This window comes from Sinohyriopsis cumingii, chromosome 1, assembly GCF_028554795.1.
Source record: "Sinohyriopsis cumingii isolate HCF-2022 chromosome 1, ASM2855479v2, whole genome shotgun sequence".
NCBI lineage: Eukaryota > Metazoa > Mollusca > Bivalvia > Unionida > Unionidae > Sinohyriopsis > Sinohyriopsis cumingii.
The window spans coordinates 100,477,590-100,491,796 of NC_142961.1; the positions used below are offsets into that span (position 1 = coordinate 100,477,590).

Here is a 14,207-nt window from a genome sequence, read left to right on the forward strand (position 1 = left end):
ATCATCCTCTCCTCTCACACCCAAAAGATGTTAGTCCTCATATTATCCCCTCCTCTCACACCCAAATGATGTTAGAGTCCTCATATCATCCCCTCCTCTCACACCCAAAAGATGTTAAAGTCATCATATCATCCCCTCCTCTCACACCCAAATGATGTTAGAGTCCTCATATTATCCCCTCCTCTCACACCCAAATATGTTAGAGTCCTCATATTATCCCCTCCTCTCACACCCAAATGATGTTAGAGTCCTCATATTATCCCCTTCTCTCACACCCAAATGATGTTAAAGTCCCTTTTGCCCAAATGACAATTATTCTGGATTCACTCTTCCTGCCTGTTATGGCTATTTTCACACCTCTTCTTTCAGAATGTATGATCCAGTTCTGATACATTTATCAGAAAGTATGATTCAGTTCTGATACACTGTACAGTTATTTACAGTCTGCAATTCATGGAAAACAGTATAATACACCAGAATACGACATGTATATTTAATTTAAAAATTGTTCCCTATCATCATTCACTATAATACTACATGTACATGTATTATTATTCCCTGTCATCATTCACTATAATGCTACATGTACAGGTATTATTGTTCCCTGTCATTATTCACTACAATACTGTATGTACATGCATTATTGTTCCCTGTCATCATTCACTACAATACTGTATGTACATGCATTATTGTTCCCTGTCATCATTCACTATAATACTGTATGTACAGGTATTATTGTTCCCTGTCATTATTCACTACAATACTGTATGTACATGCATTATTGTTCCCTGTTATCATTCTCTGTAATACTGTATGTACATGTATTATTGTTCCCTGTCATCATTCTCTATAATACTGTATGTACATGCATTATTGTTCCCTGTTGTCATTCTCTATAATACTGTATGTACATGCATTATTGTTCCCTGTTGTCATTCTCTATAGTACTGTATGTACATGCATTCTTGTTCCCTGTCATCATTCTCTATAATATGCATGTACATGTATTTTTGTTCCCTGTCATCATTCTCTATAATATGCATGCACATGTATTATTGTTCCCTGTCATCATTTTCTATAATAATGTATATACATGTATTATTGTTCCCTGTCATCATTCTCTATAATATGCATGTACATGTATTATTGTTCCCTGTCATCATTCTCTATAATACTGCCTGACTCATGTTGTTATATATATATTTAATTTAAAATGTGTGTATGTGTGATTTGGATTTTTAAGATAGCTTTAACAATTTTTCAGTCATATCGCTATGTCTGCAGTGTGGCAGTTTATAGTGATGTCTAGCACTGGCGCATCATGCCACAGACATGTAGCATGATGTCCCACTCAGTCACATCATCCTGATACAATGCTGACCAGTCCTAACACTAACCTCTTAATACTGAGCGCAACGTGAGGCAAGCTGCATGTACCATTTTTATAAGTCTTTTTTTAATAAGTCTTTGGTATGACTCAGCTGGAGATCGAACCCACAACCTCCCAAATATGAGGCAGATGCTCTAACCACTAGACCACTATTTAATTTAACTGTTTGTCTGTTAGTTAGTTTTTTTTTTTTAATTTTCCATTACATGCTATTGTAATGTAATATTGTTTACTGGATTTATTATTGTCCAGGATAAAGTTCAGTTTTGTTTGACCTGACTGATTTTTTTTAATTCTTTAATTTTTGATGTAAAGAACTAATAATAGAAACATTGTACCTAGTTGCTGACCTTGTTTCAAAATCAGTGACAGTTTGAGTAAACAACATTTTTTGTTTAAAATTGTATTATCCTTCTCAGAGTAAGAATCATTAGGTTGAGTCAAAGTCATACCTGGACTACATGATATCAAGCATGTGTTAATTGATAAACAAACTTCTAATTTTTCCAAGAGGATGAACTCTTGACCCTTTTTCTAGGAATCTGTTTTGTGTTTTAGTTAGTATTTTAACTGATGGTATGATAAGAATTATATCAGTAGTCCTTTAACACATAGGCCGTCAAGTTGTTTAATGTTGTGTCCAGTTTGGGCTAAGTTTTTATTTTCTTCCAGTGATTATTTTCCCAGGGAATACAAAAGTGCACAGATAATTCTTGGCCAAAGACATTTACTGGAATTTATATGGAATTCAAAAATTGGAATAATATTTTCTGTCATTCAACAAGAGACTATTGACACATCTGCACTCTGAAGGTTATTACAGACATCATTGCCTTCCATCTTGAATTTCATCAGGATTTGAACTGAGATCCACTTAGAACATTTTTCACTGATTAGGACTTGTGTTTTAATTCATAGATTACTTTTGGATTTAATTTGTAAAACCGTAAGTTCTTTTTTCTCACTTTTCACTTTGTATTTTAGGGAAATAAATCATCTGTTAAATTTTACAAAGCCTATTGTCTTCACTCCTTTCTGTTACTTATTTTAAGAGCATAGACTCGTAACAATATAATATTGTCCCCTGTCATCATTCACTATAATACTGCATGTACATGTATTCTTTCTTGTCATCATTCACTAAAATACTGTATGTACACGCATTATTGTTCCCTGTCATCATTCAATATAATACTTCATATACAGGTATTTTTTCCTGTCATCATTCAGTATATAATAATACTGCAATTACAGATATTATTGTTCCATAATCATTATCTATAATACTGTATGTATATGTATTGTTCTGTCATTATTCACTATAATACTGCATGTTCCTGTATTATTTTTCAGTCATCATTAGTATAATATTTCATGTACATGTATTATTGTTACCTGTCATCATTCACTATAATACTGCATGTACATGTATTATTGTTCCATCTTCATTCTCTATAATACTGTATGTATATGTATTATTCCCTGTCATTATTCACTATACTACTGCATGTTCCTGTATTATTTTTCACTGTCATCATTCATTATAATACTGCAAGTACATGTATTATTGTTACCTGTCATCATTTACTATAATACTCTATGTACATGTATTACTGCCCCTTGTCATCATTTACTTGCATTTAATCATAACTCTTCATTTCCGAAGTTCTCTGCACAAATGTTCAATGTAGTGTCATTTCAGCTAATTAATTTTGCATTCCTTCCCATACCAATGCATGTTTTGTATGTTTGTATGTATGTATACACACGTCCATATTAGTGATCCAAAGATATAGTTGTCATGATGTATACTGATCTCACCACTCAGGCCACAATACAACATATTTATTGATAGTTCAATTATGAGAAGAGATAATACTTCATAAAAAAAACTAGCCTTATCTCTGAAACAAATTTTATTTCAAAAAATTTAATGACGTAATGGCATTTAGTCTCATACATTATTAACTGTTGAATAAATTGAAGACATGTGACTCAAGTTCTCCATAAATAAATTCTTAATGTGTCCACACTCCACTTATTTCAGTATGTACCATGCTTTATGGCATTACGTTAATATAAGTTGGCAGTGCAGGCTAACTTGTACAAGTAACTGCAAATAAATAAAATGGAAAAAGAAAACTCTGCAGATCCATATATTTTTCCACTTTTTTACATGCATTATTTAACCAAAAAATAAAATATTTATAAAAATGAAAATTAAAATGAATATATTTAAATATTTTTGTTAAAATTAACTTCTTAAGCTAGTTAGCTTTGGAAAAAAATAAACAGGTAATGGACATCATGCTGAGCCATTTAGGATGAGAGATCTGTGAGACAAAGCTAGAGAAGTGTACTCGGATCAACAAGTTTCACTAACATGCAATGTTTATTGCAACTGTCCTAACTTCGTCAGCCAAGATGTGAAGCAAATATGAGACTGAGTACATACTCATCCCTTTGGATGGAAAGTTGGACAGATCTCACTGTCTCTGTCTTGAAAAGCTAGCATATCCAACAGTGACTTTGGATGGAGAGTTGGACAGATCTCAGTCTCCGTCTTGAAAAGCTGGCATATCCAACATTGACTTTGGATGGAGAGTTGGACAGATCTCACTGTCTCTGTCTTGAAAAGCTAGCATATCCAACAGTGACTTTGGATGGAGAGTTGGACAGATCTCAGTCTCTGTCTTAAAAAGCTGGCATATCCAACAGTGACTTTGGATGGAGAGTTGGACAGATCTCACTATCTCCATCTTGAAAAGCTGTCATATCCAACAGTGACTTTGGATGGAGAGTTGACAGATCTCACTGTCTCCATCTTGAAAAGCTGGCTTATCCAACAGTGACTGCAAGAAATTTGCATTCGACTACCATAAACCTGCTGATTTCATAATGGAAAGCATTGTCCTGATTTTAGGTGGGGATGACCCCAGTAGCATCCCCATCAAGATTCACAACTAATTCTGCATTTGAATGTATACTTAGTACATCCATCTGTTCTGGTTTTACATTCTCCCCACCCCCTTTTTTTTGCCTTTTGCTGATTTTTGCAGAATGACAACCAGGTGTCTTCACATCATGAATAGCATGTGCAGCATGGTTAGTAAAGGGCAACACTTTTTACATGCCAGTCAAAACTTGTCTGTCTTCTCTCACTTTGCATTTCTTGCATCTTCTGCATTTAGTGTGTTAATAATGCAAAACATAATTCACATAATAACACCCATGACAGCGTGCAAACTGAAGACAGTATGCCCAAATTATTGTGGTCTATAAGGACCGAGTCCAAATCCAAAATCTGCAATGGATGGCTTGAATTAATTGGGGGGGGGGGGTCTTATCTTGTATGATGTTGTGTAAGGAAGCAAAACTTAAAAGCTGCAACACCTAACTGTAGCAAGGGCAGGTAATGTGCAAGAGTTACTGTCCTTTGTATGATTTAAACAAAATAGAGTAATTCTCATCCTTTGGTAGATATGGATTCAGGAGGTGACAGGCTTATATTCCTAATGTTAATGTGATTGTGGGAATGTATTCAATGAATAAACTATTTTGTCATCAGGAAGCACCTGGCCACTCACTGCCAAAAACAAGTAACCATTATATCTATGAATCATATAGGACATTAGAATGCCTGTTGAGACTGTTTGACTGCTATAATATACTGATGATCATTTAGAAAGATCTGACAGCATTAAGAAATATATTATTTTTGTACTTTATTGTAAGGATAGTCTTGCAAAATGACAAAAGAAGCAAATTATACTAAATAAAACATTAACAGAAATAATATTGTTGCACTGACTGAGTCATAGTCATGAAAGGCTTAGCAAATTAAATAGCTGGTATGTTGTACAATAGTGGCATTAACTGAATCACTGTCATAAAGAGCTTTGCAAGCCAAACTTGTGTGATGTTGAGCACAAGCCAAAAGTTTAAATTCAGAATATTATTTATTAATTAATTTCACCATTTTTCCTTTTAACTTAAAAATCTTGCAAAATAAAGTGTCTTTCGAATTCAACTAAAACCTGTTAGTACCATTTTTATAAGACTTTGGTATGACTCAGCCAGGGTTCAAATCCACGACCTCCCACATCCAAAGTGGATGCTCTAACCACTTAAGCCACCATAATGTTCTACTAATTTGTAAAAGAAAACACAAATAACAGTTTGATTGAAACTGCCATTCATTTTGCATTTTACTATTATAATGTGCGTGTGTGATTTGGATTTTAACGTAGCTTTAACAATTTTTCAGTCATATCACTACAATGTCTGCAGTGTGGCAGTTTACAGTGATGTCTATCACTTGGGCATCATGCCGCAGACATGTAGCATGTTGTCCCACCTAGTCACATTATCCTGACACCAGGCCAACCAGTCCTAACACTAACCTCTTAATGCTGAGCGCCAAGTGAGGCAGCTGTTAGTACCACTTTGTTAAGGCTTTGGTATGACTTGGCCAGGGAATCAAACCCATGACCTCCCGCATCCAAGTTGGACGCTCTAACCACTAGGCCACCGAAGCGGTCTACCATTATAATGTACAATTCTAAATAATCTTTTTAATGTTTTCTCAATTTTCTTTTCTTACTATTTTAGACAAGAATTTATATTAACTATGCTATAATGGTCTTCTTATCTTCAACATAAGAGAAAACACAATATGGAGTGGTGTGAAAGGTAACCTATCTACTTGACCAATTGGTCACATGAGTACACAAAGGACTTGCTAATGATATGGAAGAATGGGAACCAGTCTAGTGTGATTTTTTAACGTAGCTTTAACAATTTTTCAGTCATTATTGCTACGATGTCTGCAGTGTGGCAGTTTATAGTGATGTATAGCACTGGGGCATCATGGAGCATCATGTCCCACCTAGTCAGGTTATCCTGACACCAGTCCTAAAACTAGCCTCTTAATGCTGAGCGCCAAATGAGGCACCTATTAGTACCATTTGTTAAAGTCTTTGGTATGACTCGGCCAGGGATCAAACCCTTGATCTCCTGCATCCAAAGTGAACGCTCCAACCACTAGGCCACCGGTGCAGTCAAACGAGTCTAGAAATGAGTGAACATAAAATACAGCATATATGGGTTTGGCTGGCAAGGATTGGATGATAACAAAAGTTCAATTTTAATGAAAAAGAATATTTAAAACTTTTATCCTAGATGTAACTGACAGTAAATAGATCCAATGTTTTACTGATGGAATTTCAATACTTTTACAAACCTGGTTTTGGCAAACTCATAATGGAAATTACAATTTGTCTATTTGTGCTGAATTCAGAGCATGCCTGAAGCACATGTACCAGTCGATTAAGCAAATGCCATAGCTTATAAGGTTTTCTTGTCTCCTGAAATTTGCATCAAGGATATGTATATATCAATAAATATAGGTTTGATCATGAACATTCAAATTTTTAAATTACTGAAGTTTGAATATCTAAATTAGTACCTTGAGAACTGAATGCAGTAAATGGGTACCCAATGGCTCATTTTATTACCTGGATTATTATCAATAGACGGATACCTGATACCCATTGACAGCTCTGCCTGTATTAAATAAAACGCTTAATATTTAATTTCACACTTAAAGGTTTGTAATATACTAAGAAACTGGCACAATTATTGTAAAATTTCAGAAATGATGGCTCAGTCATGTTGTATCCAAATTCATGTCGTAACAAAATATGTTATATTGGTGTTTCATTGTACTCTTTGTTTCATTAGTGTAGTCATAGTTATTAACAAATTATTCAGATCAATACACAATGCTTATGTTTTTCTTTCTTCATCCTTTAAAAAATGATTCACCAGTGATTTTTTTTCGATAGCACTTTACACAGGCAGTTACACACCTGTTTCATCATTCATCTCAAATAATTTATCAGGTCAACACCCAACATAAATTTCAGTTTCATATCAGAAGCTCCCAACATCTGATTTGGACATTTATCGCTAGTCAGAAATCAAATCCCTTGAACATCTCCATCATAATGATCACATATGAATGTTTCCCAAACTACAGTGCTTCCTAAGTTACTACAAATAGAATAAGAAAAGGATTCTTTATTTCAGACTACATTAAATTAAAATTAAAATACAAAGTAAAATTATTTTAAATATTAAAGATCACATTTCTTATGTACAAGTATACAGACACATCTGCACCAACGGCATTGTTAGGAATAAAATTATGTAGCACATGTAAAGAGTAATTTGTTCCAGCTAATTATTATATGAGAATTTAAATGAATGTCATAGTTCCACAGAGATTTCAAGGTACAGTTCGAACTATTAGATATTCTTGTCATCATACTTTCTCGTTACTTCAAAAGTGAATATGTCATAAATTACAAACATGTTGGAGGCACTGTTCCATTTTTGAAAGCTTAACAGAAAAAGAAGACTATTATTATAACCAATAGTTAGTTTTCTTTTGATACATTCACTAAAGTTTGCCCACAGAGGATTGTGAGGCAATAAGATTTAAATAATATGGTATAGTATAGTATATTAGTGAGAATTCAATATTTGGATTTGAATGGAATCGGGCAAAGAAATTCTAGAAATTTTGTGCATATTTTCGATGAAAATACTATTATGGACACCATGCAATCAAATGGTGAATGCACATACTATTCAGTTTCCAATATTATGATAAATTTACGTAATTTGTCTATGCATCAGTTTCAGCTGGTAACTGTGTACATGTGTCTATGAAAGCTCCTTCACACATGTCTTGTAGAGCAAAGAGAATACAGTTTTTATCACTTTCCATCACATGTCTTGAAGAGCCTAGAGAATATATCTGTAATTCTTTTGTCACTTGGGGCCCCCGTTGCTGAGTGGATTAAAGCAATCACCTTTACCAATCACTGCCATCTTACTTATGTCTTTAAGGATTTGAGTTTCAGGCTCAGCCAATGTAAGTATGTGAGAAAGCTTGCCAGTAGCTTCCCACGGGACAGTGATTCTTACCAAGGTTTTCCCATGTTCTTCCACCACTGTTATACTGGCTGTCATGTACATACTATCATGCAATCAAAATGGTGTTAAACTCAAGACAATAACATCTGTTGTTGTAGGATTTGATGCCATTTTCAGCACAAGATAGGCTATACATGGTGGCCAGTATTACTGGTGGAGGAAGAACCCAGGAAAACACCTGGTGGAGGAAGAACCCAGGAAAACACCTGGTGGAGGAAGAACCCAGGAAAACATGGCAAAGAACCACTGACCCACACAGAGTTACTCGCAAGCTTTCTCGCATACCCTCATTGGCCAAATCCAAGACTCGAACCCACACAGGCAGAACAATATCTGTCCAGACTTTCTATAAGTATATAATGACTTTGCACCAAAGACAAATGTAGATACAGTATAGCTTACATTCAAAAGAAGCATTTTAAGTGTTGCTGCTGGTTCCCACTAATTTTCACACAAGATCAAGTCATTGCAATCTACTTAAAAAGCACATAATGTCAATACCATATTGGACATCATATCAAAACCATTTCCATTAGTTACTAACTATACACCATATAATGTTTTTGGCGAAAATCTCATGTCAATATTAATTTGCATTTAGGAGATGTCTTGAAAGATTTTCAAAATGGCTGCTGTGGTAGATCAGCATCATTTTCACTACAAACCGAACAGACATTAAAAGAAATCTTCTTGTGAATATCTGAACTCAGTTGTCTTTCCATTCAGGCAGGAAGAGTAGCAATAACACGATTTTCAAGATGGCTGATATGATACCCATCAACAGACTTCAAATCTACACTACTGCTATTTTCATTTAGAAACAATTAGCATATTCAGTCTTCTAGTGAAAAAGCAATGCTCTTTAGACCATTCATTTTGGAAAAGCAGAGATAAATGGCCAAGACTGACACTGTGTTGGCAATAATGAACATAAAAAAAAACACAATGACTTAGTACCATCAAGACATCAAAAGAAGTTTTCTGATGAAAACCCTGTGTCAATATGACTTTCCATTCCAGAGGAGTAGCAATAATAAGATGTTCAAGATGGCTGCCATGGCAACCATATTGGATATCTGATGGCACTATTTTTGTCTAGGGGCACTATTTTTGTCTAGGGCCAACTAGATGTCATTAAAAGACTTTTAGTGGAAATCCCATGTTGACATGATCATTCATTCAGAAGGATTTGCAATAATTAGATTTTCAAGATAACCATTGCTGTGACCATTCTGGATGCACAAGTGGCACAATTTCCATGATGGATCTTCTAGACAATTGGATGAAAAAGATGTACAGTATCATGGTAATGGTCAAAGTCATAAAATTGATGGTAAACTTGTGCTGATGGATGAAGGTAAACAGCAGACCAATCAATAATTTCTTATGGTGTATGAGCAGTAAAGTTGAAAACAAAAATATTCATAAATGCAAATACCACTAAGAAATCACAGGTGAGATTTGACACAACAGTTTCTCTTTTTATATATTCGTATAATGGGGCCATATATTACAAGGGTCTTAAAACTCACCATCTTCACTCTGAACAGAATATTGGCACAATTTTGAAAACCACATTTTAGTACCAAACATGCGAAAAAGTATCCGTGTTCCCTTTTATATAGTGGTTTTCTTTTAGATAGAAATAAGTTAAATGGAAATGTGTACTGTGTTTAAAGAAATGATGATAAAGTACAAATGTTTTTGAGAAAAAAAATTTCATGCCTTGAAACCCCATGTTAATGTGATTTCCCATTCAGAAATGAATAGTGATACTTTAATGGTGACTATGTTGGATGTCAAATTGGCACCATTTTCAATTAGACCCAACTTGACATTATAAGCAGTAATTTGGTGAAAATGACATGTTTCTGTTAAGGAGAGGTAGAGATAACAAGATTTTCATGCTTATCTCTATGTTGGATATCTCACTATTTTGTATCTAGGACCAATTAGACAAAAGTTTCATGGCAATCCTCCATGTAGCAATAGCAAACAATCTTCAGCTAGCATACAACAGACCTCCAAAAAGCTCTTCTGGTCTTTGACCACTGGAACTCAAACTCCCTTGAATAAATTAATGTTCTAATGACTGAAAAGAATTTCTGATATTCAAGAAAAGACCATTTCTAGCAGTTTGAACTGCTGAGTGCTGAAACCATATACTGTAGTTACCTTGGGCTCAATTTTCGTAGTTTCGTAAAACAAAAGCATTTTTGTGGGTACTTAAATTTGTGGTTATGCCTGTCAAAGTTTGCATATTAGTAGGTATTCAATTTCATTGTTTAACATCTACAATAACCTAAAATAAAGAATACAAAAGAATAAAACTATGCCAACACAAACAGCTGTCACTTTAATGTTTAAAACAATACTACCATCTGTATGAGCACAAATTAAAGACCTGGAAAGTTCAATACTTACACCGTGTTATCGACCAAGTAAATAACATCAGTCAAAGCCAATGCAGCCAATAACACTAAATCAATACTTCAATCTCTATGAGCAGAAATAAAACACCTGTCAAAATTGATCATTTTTGCCATGTTTTCTTTTGAGTGCTCAACATCAAAGGAAGCTGATGCAGCCAACAACACTTGGCCAATCGGTTATTAAAGTCCATATGAATGATCTCTTACTTAAGCCACTGTCCATCAAGTTGCACCATCAGTACTTTCTGACAATCATGGCCTTAACACAGTGGCTTAAGAGTGGTAAGCTTCAACACAGACCCCCCCCCCACCACAAACTCTGAATGGATAAACTGCAGCTCATGCAACAATGAATGAAAGATCGGACCTAATTATCAGTGGTTTTGAGAAAGCTGGACTTGTTTAATTCAGCAATTTGGGGATTATTTATCTGAGACACATTAGTGAGTACCTTGAGACTTGACTGACATGATGTTCATGCAGTGGCTTTGTCCAAAAATCTGTGTAGTGTGAGCTTTAATACTCTGCTGTAATTAGTGTATGTACATAGTGTTTCATTAATAATAGTGTTTCAAGAAATAGTTATAGTATTTTACAGGATTATTGTTCTTTTGGATTAAAAATGCATGGACAAAATGAAATGTGCTTTCAAAAGGATTTAAATGTTCCAACAACTGTTGTACTGGAATGAAGGATCGATTTGAATAAGTATTAAACTTAATTTTCATATTCTGTTATTTTGTATTATTTTTTTCTTTCATTTTCAGTATTACCATTGTTTGAATACCTTATGCTTTTTCTCTCTATTGTTACTTACCTCACATATCGATTTAAGGCAAATAGTGTAAAATTATGGCTACGGATACCTTATCGAACGTGTGCATTGAAACAATATAAAATGATTTATTATTCTTGTTTCAAAAGGTTAAAATAAAATATAAAACAAACACATGTTAAAGCTAATATTTAATTACCAGATTACTGACATTGATTTATCAAATGCTAGTAGCTGTGTTAATCACTAGGAATAAAACACTGAAACAAAAGCGGGGGGACATCATCCTTCGTGGCTTATTTTTCATTGGGGATTTAAATTTGTGGTTCAGGGCAACAAAAAAAACCATGAAAATTGGTCCCCCATGAAAACTGATGATATTACAGTATGATATTTCTGAGCAATAACAAATATTTTTAATTTGTTGATATTGTAGCTTTATCCATGAAAACTTCTTGATGTATCAAGTTGGACTTAAGATATTGTATTTCCTCTAAAATATGTAAAACATTTCCAGCGCTATAAATGTTATGTGGTATTTCCTGTGCCAAGCTAGTCCATGATACAAGCACTAAATGAGCTTTGCAGAATGGAACATGGCACAAGCTAGGTCACAATAAAAAATATAAGTCACTTCTCCATCAAAAAGCTAAAATGGAGAAGTGTTTACGTGCCACGATTTGGCAAATAGTCTCCTATATGTATATATACCTTCTTTTACTTTCTATATGGATATATGTATCAGAGATCCTAACATTTGAATGAATCTAGTTGGATGTTTTTAAACCAAAAATGAGGTGACCTTATAGTTGTCAAAAGAAAATATAAAAAAATGTCAAAAACTACAAAATTTGTATACCCGGTATACCTAATTTTTTTAATGTAATATAAAATGTTTGATTCTCATTTCTGAATTTTTCTGTGGTTTTGGTGTTAGCTTTATCTAAGGCAGTAAGATTCCATGCAATTGTGGTCTATTGGACATTTATCAGCCAATTGAAAGTTAAAGTGAACAAATTTAATATTTCATATTTCAGCCTGCAAAAACAAGAGGAATGGACTTGATATCCAACACATAATTGCAATCTTTAACATAATAATATTCCTGAATCAGACTAACAAAAGTTTAAATATTTTCATGGACTTGTACCATGACATCCAACACATAATTCCAACAGGGGTTGCGATCTGTAACATAATACTATTCCTGAACCAGACTAACAAGAGTTTAAATATTTTCATGAAATTTGCTGCTGGACCTTTAAATATAATTATTGTAGAACCTAGACATAAATTTATTCCAAAAAGTACAAATGTATCAATTGATCATCTGATTTAAACAGAAATTTATTTGTAGAAATTACACCTGTGTTTACCGCTCCGGTGGCCTAGTGGTTAGAGCGTCCGCCTCGGATGCGGGAGGTCGTGGGTTCGATCCCCGGCCGAGTCATACCAAAGACTTACAAAAATGGTACTAACAACTGCTTCGCTTGACGCTCAGCATTAAGAGGTTAGTGTTAGGACTGGAAGGCCTGGTGTCAGGATAATGTGACTGGGTGGGACATCATGCTACATGTCTGCGGCATGATGCCCCACTGCTAGACATCACTATAAACTGCCACATTTCAGACATCGTAGCGATATGACTGGAAAATTGTTAAAGCTACGTTAAAAATCCAAATCACATCACATAACACACCTGTATTAAGTAAATAACTGCCACAAACAGAAATTTATTTGTAGAAATTACACCTGTATTAAGTAAATAACTGCCATAAACAGAAATTTATTTGTAGAAATTACACCTGTATTAAGTAAATAACTGCCATAAACAGAAATTTATTTGTAGAAATTACACCTGTATTAATTAAATAACTGCCATAAACTGAAATTTATTTGTAGAAATTACACCTGTATTAAGTAAATAACTGCCATAAACAGAAATTTATTTGTAGAAATTACACCTGTATTAAGTAAATAACTGCCATAAACTGAAGTTTACTTGTAGAAATTACACCTGTATTAAGTAAATAACTGCCATAAACAGAAACATTTTAGTGTTACTTAAACATAATATGTAGTTGCATAATTAACCACTATTAAGCAACTATGTGTGTAAAAATGCAATTTATCCCAAGTTTGACTGAAATGAATAACAAAACTGAAATAACCTAACGAGGGTGAGTGGTTAAAAATTTCTAAGTAAACTGTATTTCCAAAAATACTTACCTGATCACATTTCCATTATGAAACTAAGCTCTGCTACCTTTCCAAAGGATGTGTGTGTGTGAATTGGATTTTTAATGTAGCTTTAACAATTTTTCAGTCATATCACTATGATGTCTGCCATGTGGCAGTTTATAGTGATGTTAGCACTGGGGCGTTATGCCGAAAGCGTGTAGCATGATGTCCCACCCAGTCACATTATCCTGACACCAGGCCGACCAGTCCTAACATGAACCTCTTAATGCTGAGTGCCAAGCGAGGCAGCTGTTAGCAACATTTTTGTAAGTCTTTGGTATGACTTGGCCGGGGATCGAACCCATGACCTCCCGCATCCTAGGCGGATGCTCTAATCACTAGGTCACAGGAGCGGTCTTTCCAAAGG

At 34.4% G+C, this 14,207-nt stretch overlaps 1 protein-coding gene across 1 annotated transcript in view; it reads right to left on the reverse strand.

Moving 5' to 3' along the window:
- LOC149807439 (uncharacterized) overlaps positions 1–14,207 on the reverse strand; it is a 140,914-nt gene that overhangs the window by 84,972 nt on the left and 41,735 nt on the right. The window lies entirely within an intron of this gene.